Source organism: Misgurnus anguillicaudatus, chromosome 6 (genome assembly GCF_027580225.2).
Source record: "Misgurnus anguillicaudatus chromosome 6, ASM2758022v2, whole genome shotgun sequence".
Classification (NCBI taxonomy): Eukaryota; Metazoa; Chordata; class Actinopteri; order Cypriniformes; family Cobitidae; genus Misgurnus; species Misgurnus anguillicaudatus.
The window spans coordinates 9,040,365-9,060,196 of record NC_073342.2 but is presented as its reverse complement, the minus strand read 5'-3'; the positions used below and the strand labels follow the sequence as shown (position 1 = coordinate 9,060,196).

Genomic DNA, 19,832 nt, shown 5'->3' with positions numbered 1-19,832 from the left:
GTAAATGAAAACTGGCCGGACCCAACACACACACACAAACACAGTCACGGACAAAAGAGCCTAGAGAGCCTTAAAATGTCTAGAGAGCCTTAAAATGTCTAGAGACCTCTATGGCATAAAATATCTCAAAAGTGATACTAAAATGTGTAAAAGCACATTTACAAAAACGTGTGAACTCCAAAAAGTAACACCAAGGTTTCTGAAGCGAATGTTAAGGAAAAATTCCAACCAAAAATCAAAACACTTGTAACGTCTGCAGCATCGCATTCATTCATTGACCAATTTGTTGCGCTTTCTTGCTTTTTAACGGGGGTGACTTTTTCTTCTATCCGTTGAACGCTTCCTCACATCTTTCTTTGGCTTGTAAACACTTTCACACAGAAACAACACACCCAAACACACACAGTCAGCATCGGCTGACCTAAGCTGATCAAGCGTAAAGGGGCTCAGGTGGCAGGTGAGAGATCCAGGGGCTTTTGACAAATAAAGTCGGTCAGATAACGGTAAGGCAATACATCCCAGCAGAGGATGTGGATGGCGAAGAATCGGACAGCTGTCTATTTGCATTAAATCACAGCTGAGGAGTTTGACCTGATTACTAACCTGCCTGTTCAGTAAGCACTTCAGGAAAAACGTACAACAATGAGGGAATCCCCACAGAACCACGATTCAAAGCAAACTTAGACAGCTGGAGTCAAGGATACGATAATATTTCCTTTTCTCGGCAAACACTGCATTCTTTGTAAGTACTGATCTTATGACCGCAGAACTTTATAACTTTCTTGAACCATGTGACTAATCTCTCTGGTGATGCAGAAACTGGCTGATGGCATTTCTAGCGCTTTCCGTTGCATAATACCCCACGGTTTGGTTTGGGTCGGGTCACAACCTGTGGATGTTTTTTATCGCTAAAAGGGAGTTTGGGAATTTACAACAAAGCACAGATGACAACAGGTTTACTCGAGACAGCGCAAGCTAGCATGAGGGTAAAGCTAATCTACACTGGTAGTGACGATTCTCTCAGACCAATCAATGATCTACAGTGTTTTCACGTCACGTTTTGGTATCAGCTCAGGTCGCTTGGAACCTCGACCGAGGTGGTACTACAAAAAGTATCAGGTACCACGTGCTACACTAGAGATGCACCGATACCACTTTTTTTGGAAAACGAGTACTTGCATTTCAGTATTCGCTGAGTACCGAGTACCTCTTCCGCTTTGGACAACACAAGGGCCATTAATAAACATCTTTGCTATTTAGCGCCTTCTCCCCACTCTGACCTGCAGCCGGGGCCTGGGGGCGGGCACTCAGCGCCTGTGATTAACCTCTTACACGCCGCACAAACATAGACATTTCTCAGACCGTGGTATCGGTCCCCAGTATCACGGGACTTTTAACGAGTACGAGTACTTTAGAAAATGTGGACTGGTATTGGTATCGGTGCATCCCTATACTACACCCAGTGAAAAAGCTCCCAAAAGTAAGCTGACCCAAACCAAACCAAACCAAACCGTGGGGTACTATGCAATGGAAAAGCGCCATTCGTGAAGTCACAAGGAACCACCCACAATGGCAAATATTGGCATGTCAAGCTGGATGCTAAAGCATAAGTTATAGTCATGTAATTTATAGGCGTGTGTAGGTTCGATGGTGTATCTACACAACGTGTACATTCTATGTGATTGGTCCACTAGAACCCCTGCATTTGTTCATAAACATTTCCTCTTGCGACGCTAAAAACAAAGATGAGCCAAGATGAGGAGTGACTTAACTCAAACTGCAACATAAGTCGCTGTCTATTTACCTCCATCACTGCTGGCCAAGCTGCTTCTACTTTGGCTGTTGTACTGCTACTGTGGGTTACGCACGTGGATACTGCCTACTAGCGGTCTGCATGTGTAATTGCAAGTTGACGACGATCCAAAAGTAGGCTATTTATGAAAACCGACACGTAGCCTACGGCGTTGAGGCTACGTGCCTGATGTGCACATTTGCAAACACGTTACAATGCGTCTGTTCTACTCTGACCACAAGCGTTGTGACTGGTCCGCTAGAACCTCTTCAAAATCTACATCGCATTACCTCATATGGATTTACAATTACGACGGTAAAAACAAAGATGGGTTGAGGAGTTATAAACTCAATCTGCAACAATAGTTGCTGTCTATTTACCTCAAATAACATTCGAAATGCTTCTTCTATTGTGGGTTTACTGGCCAAGCTGGGTCTTCGGCTGTTGCACTGCTACATTTGGTTATACGTGTGTATACTGCATACTAGTGGTCTTTATGTGTAATTGTACGTCGACGCAGAAGTATATACGAATGCCGATGCGTAGCCTATGCCATCAAGGATAATGAGGCATCACAGCGGCTTCGCAGAAATAAAATGAGGGCTTAAAACTTAGACTGGTATGAAATAACAAACAAAAATACAATCTTCGAAAAACATATGTTAGAAATTTTTTATTGAAAATAGGGCTGTAAGATAACGCAATTGGTTCAATATCGTAATATGCAATTATAACGATTATATTTGAATGATTCGTGAAATGTACATCAAAATCTTACGTATTATTAAAGTTTTAGTAATGTAAATTGTGAATGAATGTAAAACAAGTATGGTTATATAATCTTTAGTTTTTAAATATATTTTAGGAGAATTTAAATTGATTTTACACACTTGAAGCATTATCGTATCGCATTGCATACCACATTTATCTTCAATATTGTAGGGCCCCACTTGAAACTATTACTGTTAGCTTTGTCATCATTTACAACAATAACCTTGGAAAGGTTTTTGGGGCGTTACCGTCTCAAAAAAACTATGCCTTCAGCGAAACGCCGCAAAACCCTAGTGTCCTCTAGTGTCATAGTGCCTAGTGTCCACCTCTGACATACTATTATCAAGGGATGTGGGTAAAATCCCAGAGAGCATGCACAGATGTATACTTTAAAAATCGACCAGAAAATTGATCTGTGCATCTCTGATATATTCACTAATCTTGCATTTTACATTAAGTTTTTACTATTTAGGTTAAATAAAAATGCAGTTAAGATTAAACTATACAAGCATTAAATTATGAAAAAATCATGTTGTGTTATTCAGAAGGTTTCTTCATAACTTCTCTGTGTGGAGCCTGGTTTACACACCATCCTCTTGCGGCATGATATTATGAGTGCGATAAAGGCCCGACATTCATTTTTAATGTCGCAAATGTAATGCATTACGAAGGGCTCAAACACACACGCACGTGCAAAAACACAAAAACGCACACCTCATTAAGCTGTCCAGAAAACGGCTCTAATATCCCTGAGAGGACTGCGGTACAAGATCTGCCACGCCACGAGACTAATGCGACTAACCGTTTGTCTGGAAAGTTCACAAGAACCCTCAGGTAATGGACCAGGACCTCTGGAGACAGACTTCAGACCAGCATAAAGAGGGAGGTTAGTTATCCTATTGTTTAAATCATTTGTAGAGGTCACGGTCACACCCTGTCTCCGCTAAGGGCGAATGACACAATCCAATGTGAGCCGGCTAACAGGACTGATCCTAATGTAATCCACAACACTGCTTGAGCTACAACATGTGAACAAAAACATTTACTGTTATTTCGGCAAAATCTGTTTGGTATGATTACTGGTACTGAATTTACACATCTAGCCCTGAATACAGTAACTTAGTAAATTCAAAGGGGCATTTGCGAAAGATTCATGTTAAGATCTGTTTAATCCGATTCTCTATTCTATGCTCACAGAAAGTCTCAATATTTTTGATGTTTAGAGATTTTCACTGGAAATCTGCACATTTTCTTGAGAAGCAAAATTTTGATAAGACTTAATTTTAGACAATAGGGTACGTCTTCAGTTGCACTAAACTGTCCTACTGCCCTGCGTTTGTTTATTTTCATGCAAAAGATCTATTTAAATTTTGCAGAATTTTTTAGTTTTTAAACATTTAACTTATTTAAAAGTCTTAATGTCCAATGCAATGCATTTTCCAGCTCCCCTAGAGTTAAACCTTTGATTCTTGCCGTTTTGAAATCCATTTAGCCGATCTCTGGGTCTGGCGCTACCACTTTTAGCATAGCTTAGCACAATCCATAGAATCTGATTAGCCCATTAGCTAGGGTGACTATACGTCCCATTCTTCCCGGACGCGTCCTGTCCAGGATTTCGGTGCGTCTTCCGGAAGTCGTATTTGTTGCATACGGCATTTAGTTTAAAACATAAGAAATACAATCGCAGTTTCATTCTTACCTTAAAATGTAACGGTTGCTTTTCTGTAGTAATAATAATAATAATTCTTTATGACATATGTGGTCGACAAATACGACTTCTGGAAGATGCACCCGTAATCCGGGACAGGACGTGTCCAGGAAGAATGGCACGTATGGTCACCCTACATTAGCATCGCGCCTAAAAAATAACCAAAGAGTTTTGATATTTTGACAGTTACTAAGGGGACTATTTTCGGCTACTGCGTAATATCATTGCGCCTCCTGCAGCCATGTTATGGCAGCAAAGTCCTTGATTATTACGCCAGAATAAGAGTTTAGTTCCTAGCCATATCTGCCAAGAAAATCACAACTTTTAATTTTCAGTCTGTCTTAGAACACGATGTAACTACAGAAGAGTCAAGTTTTAAATAGCAAAAATATCAAAACTCTTATTTTTTAGGCGTGATGCTAATGGTCTAATCAGATTCAATGGATTGTGCTAAGCTATGCTAAAAGTGCTAGCATCAGACCTGGAGATCGGCTGAATGGATTCCAAAACGGTAAAAAATCAAATGTTTAACTCTGGGGGAGCTGGATAATAAGCATATTTTCCAAAAAAATTGGAATGTTCCTTTAAAACCATTTGATATTTTTAGTAGAAAACAAGACAAATATACTGTTTAGGGAAATACATTTCGCAGTGTATGTACACTGAGATTGTCAAAAGATGCTAGAAAGCATCCCTTCCAAGCTGTTAACTTTAAACGTGACCACAGCTAAATTAATGCAACATGAATAAACAAACGCAATAAATGCAAACTAATCCTAGCGAGGACATTATAAAACCATCTACAAATGTCAAAACCTGCACGGTTCAGCGCTTAACAGTGTGAAAAGCTGAAAATATTATGACTGAAATGATTTCTATACATGCCAAATACATTGTGGTTGTGTTTTTCTTTAGCACGATTTAGAAGTTTTCAAATCATGACAGGTGACAAGAAATATTTGCAGCTGTGAGTCACAACGTCACACGTCTAATGGCATGCAATCCAGGTACAGCTAACAAGTATGCCTCCCGAGACAAATGGGTAAAAAAAAGTTTCCTTGGAGTTTCACCGGGATTTGCAGAAAAGGTCATGTTGTTTTGCTTCAAGCATGTAAACACTTCACTTCGGACGCTTTCGAAATGTTGGTCTATTTTGAATATGTATCAACAGTAACATTAGCTTAACCAATGACGTGAAGTTGGGGTGGGGTTATCCGTTTGTACGTCAAGTGAAAGATGAAGTTTGGGTAAACTGTGTAGAATTACAACTTGCTTACATTGTGTGTCGTCACCCAATTTAAATGATGTCCCAACAAGACACCTTATATTTGGCCCATTTTAAATTGCTTTATATTTAAATGTATTTCCCCCTGGGATCTTTTTTTTAATCCAAAGGTCGTTACACCATCCGTTTGTAATATCTGCAGCTGTTGCCCAACAGCCGGCCATAATTAACTTCAGCCGGCAACTACTTAATTCTTACAATGAATCAGCATTTCATCATTATGCCCTTCCTGAACACATTCAATTACCTGATGCCAGTAAAGACATGTACAACACAAACAACATAACTCTTTCCCATCGCCCACAGTCACAAGTCCTGATCCAAACCAGCAAGCATTAGCCTTCACTCACTGTCTATGTTAACTATATACCTGATATAGTCCGGCTATAAGTAAAACACTTCTAGATTACGTGCCGTTTTTGTCAATAAGGGTGTTTTCACATATAGTTCATTTTAAAGGAACCAAACCCAGTTCACTTAAAGTGAACCAGAAAAGGAACTAGCTGAATGTGGCCTCAGTCCTTTTGGTGTTCACAATATAGTGGACTCAAAAGAGGACCCAGTTCTTTTTTTGGTCCTCTTCAGAACTGAAGTGATCTCAGACCTTTTCTTGTTCACATCACAACTTCATAAGAAATCAGACCCCAGCTTTCTGTGCAGCAGTTTATTTTGATACAATGTCCAAACGACACGCAAAGCGGACCGGGACCTCATTGATTTCACATATCAAAAAGAAATCGAACCACAAAAGAACCCAAAAGCGAACCGTACTCAGACCACCTCCTGACGTGGTCTGAGTTCGGTTCACTTCTGGGTCCTTTTAAGGGGGTCTGAGATCACTTGGTTTGTTCACATATACACCCTAAACTGATCTGAGAGCGTTTGGAGGGCTCAAATGAACTAGGTGTGAAAACACCCTAAAACTTGTGAGATGTATGATAATCCATCATGTGAGCAAAGTCAACAGTGATTACAAGGTGTCTGGTTTCATTTATTTATTTATTTTTGGGCTATGGTTAGACAAACGTCTATTCAATTTTCACTAACAATCCAAATTTGCATCGTTTTAGCCTAGACATCTTGGTCGTGTTTGGACGGCTATTAGATGTCTTTTAAATGCAAAATTGCTTGTTGCGAATCAGCCTGTTCTGAGTAAATTCTTAAATTCTTAAGTATAATTAACTTAGATTTACAAGTCAACTTTCTCTGCTGAAAAAAACAGCATCAAACCAGCATGGACCAGCATGGGAATTATGCTGGTCTATGCTGGTTTGCTGCTGGTTTAGCTGGTGTTCACTAGCAAACCAGCACCAAAACACAACATATGCTGGTCTTGCTGGTATGCTGTTTTTTTCAGCAGGGTTTTTTGTCTTAATAAGTGATAAGCCTTATAAATCTAAATCTTGATAAGCCTTCAAGGGACACTCCACTTTTTTTGAAAATATTCTCATTTTCCAGCTCCCCTAGAGTTAAACATCTGATTTATGCCGCTTTGGAATCCATTAAGCCGATCTCCGTGTCTGGCGGTACCACTTTTAGCATAGCTCAAAAAGTAATCAAAGAGTTTCCATATTTTTCCTATTTAAAACTTGACTCTTCCCTCGGTCTTAGTACACGATGTAACTACAGAAGAGTAGCTTTAAATAGGAAAAATATCAAAACTTAGCATACAGAAATTGAGCATTTTTCAAAAAAAAGTGGGGTGTCCCTTTAAATATGTTTTAACTTAAAGGAACTCGTAAGAAATTTATATCAATGAATCATAAAATGGCCCTGATATGTCACATAAAGACATAAAGAAATCATTTTCATTTCAAATACTTATATCACTGACAACAGTGGTCTGGCCAGGATATTGTCATTTAAAAAGTGGAGTTGCAGCCCTCAACTGATGTTTAGGTTGTCATTTGGTCTAATGGCCACCAGTTGGGTGATTGCAGGACCAGCTTTAGCCACAAGTTTGGTGATTGCAATACCAGTTTTGGCCACAATCCTACATACTGTTCCTTTAAGTTATAAGTTATAGCAACTCATCACTAGTCAAGATAAAAAAAATTAAAATGACTTTTATTTTCAAGTTGATCGTACTTAAAAATTTAAGTGCAAAAAATGTGTACAGTCTGAGCCAAACGCCGGATAATGGAGCTTAGCCAGAAATCATAACAGAGTCATGTTCCTTTAAAAGTCTTAAAGGCACAGTAACAAAAGCAGACCGCCATGTTAGTTAGCGTACAATTTATGCAATAAAAATGACAGAATATATAATAAAAAAACGCAATAAAAATGCTACAAATTCTACCAGAGATTTAGATTAAAAATGGTGCCATAATGAATACATTGCGTTTTCGGAAAAGACATAAAAGTGCATCTGTAGAATAGATTTCACTGTAACAATTGATACTCTGACACTCCAGAATATAATTGTATTAGTGAGTCTGTGTGGATCTTTCGGTAAAAAGTTATCGTATCCAATGTAAATCTCTTTTATGGACTACACCAAACACATGGATTGTTAGCATTGCATTGTGAGCAAATCTTTCAAACATGGTAAAGAGCGTCACATTTCCGGCTGAAGTCAGAGCTTTTCAAATCTGTGCGTTTCAGGAAAAGAGTAAAATCTGGAGCAACAAAAATGTATTGTATGTGGAAAATAGTGTGTTTTTAACCATAAACCACGCAAACACATTGTATTATACCAAATACACAAAATAACGTTGTTTTAGGTGCTCTTTAATAAAAACATGACTTTTGTGTGCATATATACATACATACAGTAATGCATGTCTTACCAGGGCTCCACGATCTGTTTCTGGTTCCTCTCAAGGTTCTTCTCCACCGTCATCTACAGTTAACATCTTATGGAGGTTTTTATCTTGTCACAGTCGCCTTTGGCTTCTCACTAGGGAAAATGAAGACATTGTTTACTCTATTGCTTTTCAAAAAATGTGGTCTCCATACGAATAAACTTGACCTGACTTGACAGTAGCCGAAAGCGTTATCAATTCAATCTAAATATATTCAACAAATGAACAAGCAAGAGGTGAAGGATGCTGAGAACATTTCTGAGGGCAAACCTGTGCATAAGTAACGGATTACACAGAGTGACAAGAAACAAACATGTTTCTCTGAGAAATATTCTCTAATCGTGTCTCTTTTGGGAGTAGCGTAATACGGACCTGATGCATACCGAGGATGACAAGAAAGCCAGATGCCAGACCAGGTTACTGTCTACCATAAAGGTGCTTGCTGCTCCTATTGTCCTATTTACCCTGATCTACAATCAGTTTCTTAGACTCCAATACAAGCATCCCTTCCAGCTGAAATATGCAAAGCTGGGACTCCACAAACAAGCTGCGTTTCAGGCAGACACTCAGCCTTACCTCTCATTAGGGAAGCAATATTGTTCTAAAAGACAGAGGCGTGTTGGCGGCATTAATACGAAGAAAAATAATCACGTTTATTTGCCCACAGCAACAAATTATAACCAGCTAGGAAGGCGACAGAAAGCACGATTTCATAAAGGAGTACGACACACAGGCAGCCGAAAACTTCACTAATTGATATTCCGAACTGACTTTGTTAATTAAAGCGCTGATTATCTCACCAAATGGGTCATGACAACTGGAGGCGACGGCTTGTCCTCTAAAAGCAATTGTTAAATTTGTAATAAATTGTCTCTGCTCCCACGAGCCCAAACTGGAGGAAGCAAGAAATTATGCTCTCAAAAACGCAATACCTGCTGCAGAATTCACGCCAAAACTCATTCGATCTTAAATAAAACTTGCATAACCCCTAAACCGACTGTGGTTTATTAAAGTTTTACATTGTTTTCTGAATGGCTTGTGTAACTCTCTTTGTCGTGATGGCTACCCAGCGTTTCGCCTATTTAAGGTCCCACTGTGAGGAAAATCAGGTTTTTATTGTTGTTTATATGTCTATGTGGTGTTTTAAATACATTTTAAGCAAGAGGCAACCTTCCGATCTCTCTGATGAAGCGAACGCAGAAGTGACTGCAGTTCATAGACGGGGCCGCTAGAGGATGGCACCAAAAGGGAGTTAATTCCCATAGACCCCCATGTTAAAATGCCCAACTTTACAGCAGAAAATTATATGTTTACAGCCTGGTACAAAAATTGTTTTTGGTCTATATAGCTACTTTTGCTCTTTATGTCAACGGTAAGGGGGGTGAATTTTTTTGTAACTCATCTGTTTAAATTATATAAACCCTTAAAGTTCTGCATAATCAAAGGCATGGCCACTTGAGTGACAGGTGAACTGCCACAGCAGTCACTACCGTCGAGCTAGGCAGGCGTGGTTTCAGCAACCAGCCACCTCAGCTTCACCCACGTCCCACCTCTTTACCTATTTTTGGTTATCCGTGAATGATTTGCAGTGAAGGTAGACTCCGCCAACTATTGGCTTTAAAAAAACTTAGCAAATCTATAGGTGAAGTCATGGACACTACATCCATATTTTTTTACAGTCTATGGTTTTAAGACAAGTCATGGGCAAATCCATTATATAACACTATTGCTAGTATTTTCTCCATAAAATTAAAGACAGTGTCATTCCCGAGGTTTAAAATCGCCTTGGTTTCTTTTGTAACAAACGTGTAACCAATCATATCAATACAGCTGAACACATGGATCAGTAATTCGAGTCATAGATATGCATGGATGCCTCATAGACCCGGCCCTGAAATGATCACAGCGCTGTTGGTTCAGTTCTGCTGTGCTGCTCACACATGCAGGGTGAGTGCGGTAACCTGTTAACATCAGTGCTTAAAATTAGTGCTGCAAACGCGCAGTTCACGCATGCATTGTGTGAAACCAAACTTAGCAGTTATGTGTCTAAAACTGCAGAATGTAGCATCTGTTTACATTTATATCTATGGTCCAATGTTGTGCGAAAGATTGGACACAGGTGAAGAGTTACAATCAAACTTAATTAATGTGACAGGTAAAACTTTCATACCGTATTTTTCGGTATAAAAGCCATGTTTTTTTTATAACTTGGCTGGTGCTGCGTCTTATAGTCAGGTGCACCTTGTAAGTCAGTATATGAATTAATTTTGACATTTATGAGGCAACAGACAACATTACCGTCTACAGCCGCGAGAGTCCGCCATATGCTGCTTCTGTATTATGTAATTCAATTAATTTGATAATGTGGAATGACGAGTATGCGAACTTCACGCTAGTTGGCTTGGTTGGTTAATTTAGCCTATTCAACCTTCCAGGTAAGTTCTGTATGCTATTGTTTAGTTGAATAACTTGCCTTTCCAGATTAAATGTCTGTTCTTCGGCTTTGATTTTGTGAAATAATTTTCTAAATAAACGCGATGTATAGTCCACTGTGACTTATATATGTTTATTTTGTCTTAATGACGCATTTTTGAATGATGCGGCTTATACTCCGGTGCGGAAAAGTACGGTATATGCTATTATAAGGATGTAACGATTATCGGTTTAATGATTAACCGTGGTAAAAATGTCCAAGGTTAAATGTTATCGCGTTATTCTTTAATTACAGTTTAACCGTGCAAGTGTCATGGTTCGAAAAACCCTGTCAACCAATCAACCAATTTAAAGGGACACTCCACTTTTTTAAAATTACAATGATATTACGCAGCAGCCAGAAATAGTCCCCTTAGTATCTTTCAATAGCAGGGGACTATTTTTGGGCACTACGTAATATCATTGCGCCTCCTGCAGCCATGTTACGGCAGCAAATTCCTTGATTATTACGTCAGAATGAGAGTATAGTTACTAGCCATATCAGCCTAAAACAAAAGCAACTTTTAATTTTCTGTCAGTCTTAGTACACGATGTAACTATAGAAGAGTCAAGTTTAAATGGTCTAATCAGATTCAATGGGTTATGCTAAACTAAGCTAAAAGTGGTACTGCCAGACCCAGAAATCAGCTGCATGGATTCCAAAAACAGTAAAAATCAAGGTTTAACTCTAGGGGAGCTGGAAAATGAGCATATTTTTAAAAAAGTGGAATGTCCCTTTAAGCAATAAGGTAAGACAAACACATTAATTCACGTCTGCTCCCGTGTGTTTGTGAAGACAGTGCTGTACTGACTGAAATTTAATCCAAAATATTTTCACATTTAGGGAAATCTAGTTGTACTGACACATGTTTACTTAATATTTCTTTAGACAGATCCATCTTTTCTATTAATTTTCCATTAAATTGTGCGATCTGTTTGCTTTTTCCACGATTGCTGTGAGTGCAGGTGTTGTGCAGCTTACTCCTGGGTCATAAAGTACACCCGATTTCTCACAAACAGATGACTTGCTGATTTGTCCTGTGGATGAAAATCTGATTTACTCACTTGTGTTTTATCTGAACTAGATGAACATTTATCTCACGACCCCTTTTTGATGTTTATGCGGACAAAAGTGCACTTACATGTAAAATAAATGTTACATTTGGTTTGCATCAGTATTTTTTTACATTCCTAGAAATTGTTCACAAAACCATAATAAACTTGATAACCGTTGTGATTTTGGTTGAGAACCGTGGGAAAATGTAATACCGTCTATGCTATTATGATGCTCAAAGATGCATTTTAAATAATTAAATTCTTGACTACAGGGAGACTTCAAGTACATAGTGTACGTTTGAGGCCTAAGCACGACTGAAGCAGCCATTAATAAATGTTTCCTAAGCTCTTTTGGCCATCTTTCGAAAAAGTAAACAAACCTCTTAGTGAGGACAGCAATCTGAAATAGGAATTAAAGCCCAGATAGTCATCTTCTCTGCAGTCTGAGGTCTCTAATGGAATCAGTAGCCAGATGATGTACAAAGAGTCTCTTCTCTCATCTCTCAAAGTCTGTATGTGAGAGAGAGAGCGGGAAAGAGATGGTACTGGGTGGATCTTCTGTAGTTTGGCCTCAAGCCGTCCATTATTGGCCTCCGAGAGCGAGAGAGAGAGACAGTGAGAGGCTTTCGCTAGCAGGGAGATAAAGTGTTGTTATCAAGTAGGGTACGTTGGGTACGTTGAAAACAGACCTCGTTTTATCAGGACTGAAATTGAATGACACAGAGGATGTTCAGAAAGAAACTTCAAGAACTGCCAATTTAAAACTTATGCATTGGTTCGGATTGTTTAGAGCCCCTCGAAGCTACACTGAAACTGTAAACTGTTGAGGTCCACTAAAGTAAACTATATGGAGAATGTTTTCCTCAAAAAACTTAATAAACATCTTAAATGACATGGGGGTGAGTACATTTTCTAAATTTTTTATGTAAGTGAAATATTCCTTCAACCGAATGCTCTTGGCACGTATCACACGTTCAACTAATACTTTCACTTCAAATCTGCTTAATCCTGCCCTCAGGTCATAGACATAAATGGGTGATTCTCACGAAACCATTGAAACACCACGGCACTAATGATTTTAGCTTTAAAATGTGTAATATAGTAACATTAAAAAGCATCAGAATTAACACAATACTGTGTTCTACCTTGCACAATGTGTGATTTCAACATAAGAATTTATAATTGTAAACTTTATCTCATTTTCTGCTGAAATTCTCATTACCGCAATGTGTCCGGCTGTGTTTGAACATGCGTTATGTTGTAATTTAATCAAATTAACACAAACATATTAAGAAAATAAATAAATGGATGTTTTGCTAGACTACTTTAGATGACAGAAAAAATATTTACTGAATATTCATGTATAATAATAATGAAGAAAAATTAGGAAAATGATGTGTCCATGCCTGATGTTCTCATCCTCCGCAACACTTTATGAGAACAGTTTAAGCACACATACAGAATTTTAATAAAGTTTGATTTTGAGTGACCAAGCACATGGACCAGTTACTTCAAGATGGCTACCAGGTAAGATAATTTTTTTACAGTTAGTTTGAAATATTGTCTTGTCAGAATGCTTACACAACATTTTGATTATCATTACCGCAACAGATGCTTATTAAATGTTAATTTAATTAATAGAAGCATAATACTTTGATTTTAAATGCATGTGCAGAATCTCCAAATTATGTTCTTTCAGGTTTGTCATGTCATTTTGAAAATATGTCAGTGTTGATGTTTTCTGACTGTTGCGGTAATGAGATTTTTTAGGACAAATTTTTAAAATTATGTTACAAAAAGTGTTAAATGATAATTAAAAGTTTTTAAATTAATGTTCCCATTTACTCCAGACTTTGTTTATCAATGTCTGGTGGGAAAAAAAGTAAATTTAAGCAATTTTTTAATTTTCATGCTTGACATTTTTAAAACCAAGTTTTCGTGAGAATCACCCAAATACTTGTTCTGAGTATTCTTTAAGCACTTGACATAAAAAAATAAATAACACACCTTGCTTTTGATTCAACCACCAGATGTGGTTGCAAATGAGAGTGCGGTGCAGATCTGATACGAACGTACCCTTGTTCTGTGACCGTGACCCTGCTTGGGCACCTCGTGGCCCTCTGGCAAAAGGAAAGGACTCTCTGCTTGATACTGGCAAGAGATGAGATGATTTAAGACAATGGGGGTCTCTGCCCCCCTCATCCATCTCTACCAATCGCAACAGTTAGATTGGCACCTCCACACAACCCATAGCCGGTAATGAGATCACTTTCTTTGATACACAGGAGTGCCTACGGGGAACATGCACAGCAGACACAAACATGCACACTAATGGGCTCGCACACAAGGACGGGCCACGGAGACGCATGTGAGATTGAATCCAGACACGGCTGTTAGAACTAAATTATTGATCAGCTATCAGATTCAGCGACGAGCGATTCATGGATCCGTCGGTCGCCCCCTCCCACCTCGGCCACAAAAACTCCGAACGAGAGGGTACAAAATGAAAACTATCGGCTAAGGAAAGACATATTCGTGGGATTTATTGAAAGGTGCGGGTGAACTAATACCTAGCCGGAGCAAACAAAATCGATCTGCGCTGTCGTGAATGAAAACAGCAGGCTAGTGTTTGGTTCTCTTCTCTAGCTTTGAGCTTTAAAGTATTCAGTAAGTGCTCTTGCTGGCCAAATGCTGGCGGAAGTCGAATCTTCGGGTCTTAAAATCTATCAGCGAGAGAAAGGTCTTGCCGCTGGGCTCTACGGGGGGCTGGCCACACCATTAGCCTCTCAGCCGTAATTACTTCTGGATTGACTGAGTCGCTGCCTTATTTTTAGTAAGTCACTTAAAGCGTGTACTTATAGAGGCCATTTAACGCAGCAGGAGCCTTGACCCTTGCACTTACAGACAGGACACTGGGACATTTCACAAAGCATCGGTTTGTCGGCAGTACTGCGCACCTCAGTAAAGACGCGAACAAATCCTCAGGCTAAGCTCTGGTCAGTCTCTCTGTCACTGTCTGAGTGTCACACGCGGCGACTGCATTTGGTTTAATGAGCTTACAGGGAGATTCCTAATGAGATTCTCTGGTACTGAGAAAACCTGCCAGCGTAAACCTAATTTGGTGCTTGAATTTACACCGCATATAGCCAGGTCTTTTTTTCTGTGCTCGGATACTTTAAATTGGTGTGGAGTTCATCAGAAGCTCACTTGCGGGAAGAAAAATCACAAATCTTTTAAATGTCTCATTTGTTTCTCCAACGCAGAAAGGAGGTTGACTGGAGAGCAAATGGAGACTGTTGGTTACCTCTTCAAACAGGTTCCTGGTCTTATTTGTCGACAATGTTAAAACAAACATACTATAACCTTTAAAATGGTTTTCAGTTTTAACTTAAGTCAGCAATCGGACACAGTTTCAAGTTGGTTGAAGGAATAGTTAACCTAAAAAATAAAGATTCTGCATAATTTATTCACTGTGAATGTCTTTGTTCTGCTGAACATAAAGGAAGATATGAAGAGTTTGGTTCCAAAACGCGATTAAAGCCATTTTTGAAAAAAAATTACTTAATTACTGCCAAAATCAGTACTATATCAGGTCAGTATTTAAAAGTAAATAATTAATTTTACGCAAAATCCAATATCCGCTGTGCTATTCTGTCATCTTTTCTCCCTTTTTTCCCAAAATGCGATAAACGCCACTCCTCCTTTTATACAGAACGCAATAAATCCATTCCAGAAATTACAGCCCACCAGTCACGCAATGTAAACAAACAATGGCGGCGCGCTGAGTACACGGAGTCCTAGTTTTCCTCATCTACTTTGTACCTCGTGATCAACAAACAAAACAAAATAATAATTTAATGGCATTGACAAACCTGTGATGGTTTTCTGTGACGGGAAAGATTGTCATCAACATCTAATAATTTACGCGAAGCACTCGGGAGACGGCTGCTTATCTCCTGACAGCATCAAGCTTCTCATGCAAACACATTGACCTCATGGGATCTTATGAAAAACTTTACATTATTTTACTCAAAGTCAACGAAAATCGAGCAGGACCACAACATTTTACAGCTGATCGCTGTGAAAAATGCTAAGCAACGGTGTCAAGTACGCTGCAATGACAGTGATCTTAATATGACAAAGTAAGTGTTTTGATTAATGACATTAATGTTTATTTTTTTAGTCAGTGTGTACAACTGTTCAACTAAATGAATATAAAATGGCAAAGATGAATGCACATTTGTACATTGAATTAATAGATTTCTAGCATTTTGAAACAAAAACTGTCATGGATTTATTGCATTTTGTGGAAAAAATAATTCGTTTTTATAATAAATCTTTGAAAATCAAGTTATGGATTTGATTTTTTTATGTATTTATAACCTAAAGATGCTGTGTGAAAGTTTGTAACAGAAAATAGTGGTTTTCATCTTGTCACTTTCTTGGTATAGAAAACTAGTTTTTTCCATAATTTGTCAAAATGGATTTATTGCGTTTTGGAACCAAACTCTTCATATTTTGAGCAATGTTTATAACCAATCAGTTTTTGAGCACCATTGACTTCCATAGTATTTTTTTCCTACTATGGAAAATTATGTTGCTCCTGTTTGCTACTAAATTAAAAATATCATCCTTTGTGTTCAACAGAACAAAGAAATTTACAGGTTTGAAACAACTTGGGTGAACTATAATTTGTCTTCTCTAGAGTTTCAGAAGATCTCAACAACATCCACTATCGAAGCATATGAAGAAGAACTTAAAGATTTTCCAGCAAATTCACCAAAATTTATGTGGCCATTAAAGCCAACAGGGACTTTCTGTCTAATGAGTACAAGAGGCTGTTAACACCTGGTATTAAGATTCATTTTGGTCGATGGGATCACAAGCGGACACCGCTAAAGACAGGTGTAAAACTTTTTGAGCTTATCCACTTTCGACCACTCAGATGTAGTCGAAAACAAATTCGACCGGATTGCTTTTGTGGTGTAGGTCGAATACATTCGAGCAGCCACAGAACACTGCCTAATTTACACCTATTGATTGAATGTGATGTAGCGAGCACAATATTTTAATATAGGAGACGACTTTTAGCACGAACATACATTGTATGGGTGATTCTCACGAAAACTTGGTTTTAAAAATGTCAAGCATGAAAATGTAAAAATTGCTTAAATTTACTTTTTTTCCCACCAGACATTGAAATAAAAGTCTGGAGTAAATGGGAACATTAATTTAAAAACTTTTACTTATCATTTAACACTTTTTGTAACATAATTTAAAAAATTAGTCCTAAAAAATCTCATTACCGCAACAATCAGAAAACATCAACACTGACATATTTTCAAAATGACATGACAAACCTGAAAGAACATAATTTGGAGATTCTGCACATGCACTTAAAATCAAAGTATTATGCTTCTATTAATTAAATTAACATTTAATAAGCATCTGTTGCGGTAATGATAATCAAAATGTCGTATAAGCATTCTGACAAGACAATATTTCAAATTAACTGTAAAAAATTATCTTACCTGGTAGCCATCTTGAAGTAACTGGTCCATGTGCTTGGTCACTCAAAATCAAACTTTATTAAAATTCTGTATGTGTGCTTAAACTGTTCTCAAAAAGTGTTGCGGAGGATGAGAACATCAGGCATGGACACATCATCATTTTCCTAATTTTTCTTCATTATTATTATACATGAATATTCAGTACATAATTTTTCTGTCATCTAAAGTAGTCTAGTAAAACATCCATTTATTTTTTTTCTTAATATTTTTGTGTTGATTTGATTAAATTACAACATAACGCATGTTCAAACACAGCCGGACACATTGCGGTAATGAGAATTTCAGCAGAAAATGAGATAAAATTTACAATTATAAATTCTTATGTTGAAATCACACATTGTGCAAGGTAGAACATAGTATTGTGTTAATTCTGATGCTTTTTAATGTTATTATATTACACATTTTAAAGCTAAAATCATTAGTGCCGTGGTGTTTCAATGGTTTCGTGAGAATCACCCGTATACAAAGATCTTTAGGCTTTCATTGACAAAACGGAAGCGCCTCTCCTCTTTCATTTTTGTTTCATGTGAAACTTGCAAGAGCTTATTTTTAGGGCTTAATCGCTACTAATCATTTGCTAATCAATAGTTTTTAGTTTACGTCACGTCACGTGTGTGTACTATGTATAATAATTATGTATGTGTGTATTTACATAATTATTATGCACAGTAAACACACACTTATATTACTTAAAAACTTTTATTCTGCAAACAATTAGTCACGATTAATCGTTTTGCAGCCCTACTTATTTCTTTTTTTTAAGTTAAATTTTTTTGGCCATTTTTTCCTTTATTAACAGTGAATGAGGAGAGGACAGGAAAGTACAGGACGAGAGAGGGTATGGGATTGGCAAATGACCACAAGTGGGAATCAAACTCGGGTGGCTGAAAGTGCGAAAGCACCACACGTCGGAGCGCTACCCACTACACAACCGGCTCCGACTGCCCTACTTATTTCATCTATTTATTTATTTTTTAAAAAACTGAGAAAGCGCTTACATATACATGTAAAAAACTCTGTGCAGCATGTTTACTAAGAACACAAGCAGCGGACATAAATTTAATTTGCGTCAATTTAAAAAAGTAATTTCTCCCCCTCACATTTAAACGAAAGCAGATGGACTCGCCCACAGACCACCCCCTCAGTAATCAGAAAAGAAGCGATCGAAATTGGACAAAAGAGATGGATTAAAATACCAGGTGTAAACACGAATGTGTCTCTTTCGTCCACTTTCGACCGCTGTATAAACAGCCTCTAAATTTGCCTTGAACAACTTGAAATATCCGAGATAACGTTAGGCAAGCTATGAAAGACCAATCACTGTACAAGAACATTTTCCCTAGTTGCTAAAATCACATTTTTAAACATCTGTAAAATCACTACCCAGAAAACCACACATTTCAAGTGTTAAAAAGGTGTTTTTAGTATTTAAAATAGTATTTTTAGTCTTAATAAACCTTGATTTCAAGCACAAGTGCAAAGAACTTCTCAGCACACGCAACTCTGAATAAAAGCATAATCTTATCACCTCATTCAAATTTCTCACACAAAGCCCCGAGCAGGTTCTGAGAGGGATTGCAAATATAATATATTATGGATTATGGTGAAGTATCATCCACCCCCAGACCAATAAAAAGATCTCTGCTGGAAAACCCAAGAACTTGAGGTAAAGCTAAAGGTCCAGAACACAATTCTGATCACCAACAGCGTTCAGAAAATTTTTACATTAAGAGATTTACCTTTAGTTTCTCGCTGAGGTGTGGACTTTACTTTCCTTTGAAAGGTCATAAAAAACATGAACAAAAAGAGAAGATGGGTCGCCGATGTTTGCGCACGTCTGCAAGAGCCACATTAAGGGTAGAAATGCAATTTTAGTGGGTTTTTAAGAGGTTTATGGCTATGTTAATTCGCACAGCAAAAGTACATGCTGATTATGAAAAGCTGAGGGTTTTCATTACGACTCAAAATAAACGCCAGTCGACACTAAACTCAAAGGAATGTGGGGTCAGCTGGGTTAGACGTAAAACCAATCCAGCAAAATAAAAGGGCTATTAAATGAGAACAAACAAAGATGGGAAGTAAAGCTGTTCTGTACATATCCCAACAGAACAACAGATGCGTGTAGATCCAGACTCTGTGATATTCTCAAACTCTCAGTAGGCTTCAACGTGACAGGTTGTTGAAAGCACAATTCCTGCAAGCCATTTAGCACATAAACAAGCTAATCCTACTAAAAAACAGCTAAAACCAGCCAGTTGGTTGGCTGGTTTTAGCTGGTCTCCAAGTCTGGTTTTGTAGGCCACCAGCGAAAACCAGCTTGACCAGTGGTCAAGCAGGTCTTCCAGTTTGGTGACTAGTCAAGTTGGTTGGTCAG

The 19,832-nt window shown here is 38.1% G+C and overlaps 1 protein-coding gene across 1 annotated transcript in view; it reads right to left on the bottom strand.

The window, feature by feature from the left end:
* The window catches only part of plxnb2b (plexin b2b), a 215,745-nt gene that overhangs the window by 184,022 nt on the left and 11,891 nt on the right, over nucleotides 1-19,832 (bottom strand). Inside the window, exon 2 of the mRNA XM_073868475.1 lies at nucleotides 8,346-8,455. The gene's annotated coding sequence lies outside the window, so the exon portion shown is untranslated. The remainder of the gene's footprint in view (nucleotides 1-8,345; nucleotides 8,456-19,832) is intronic.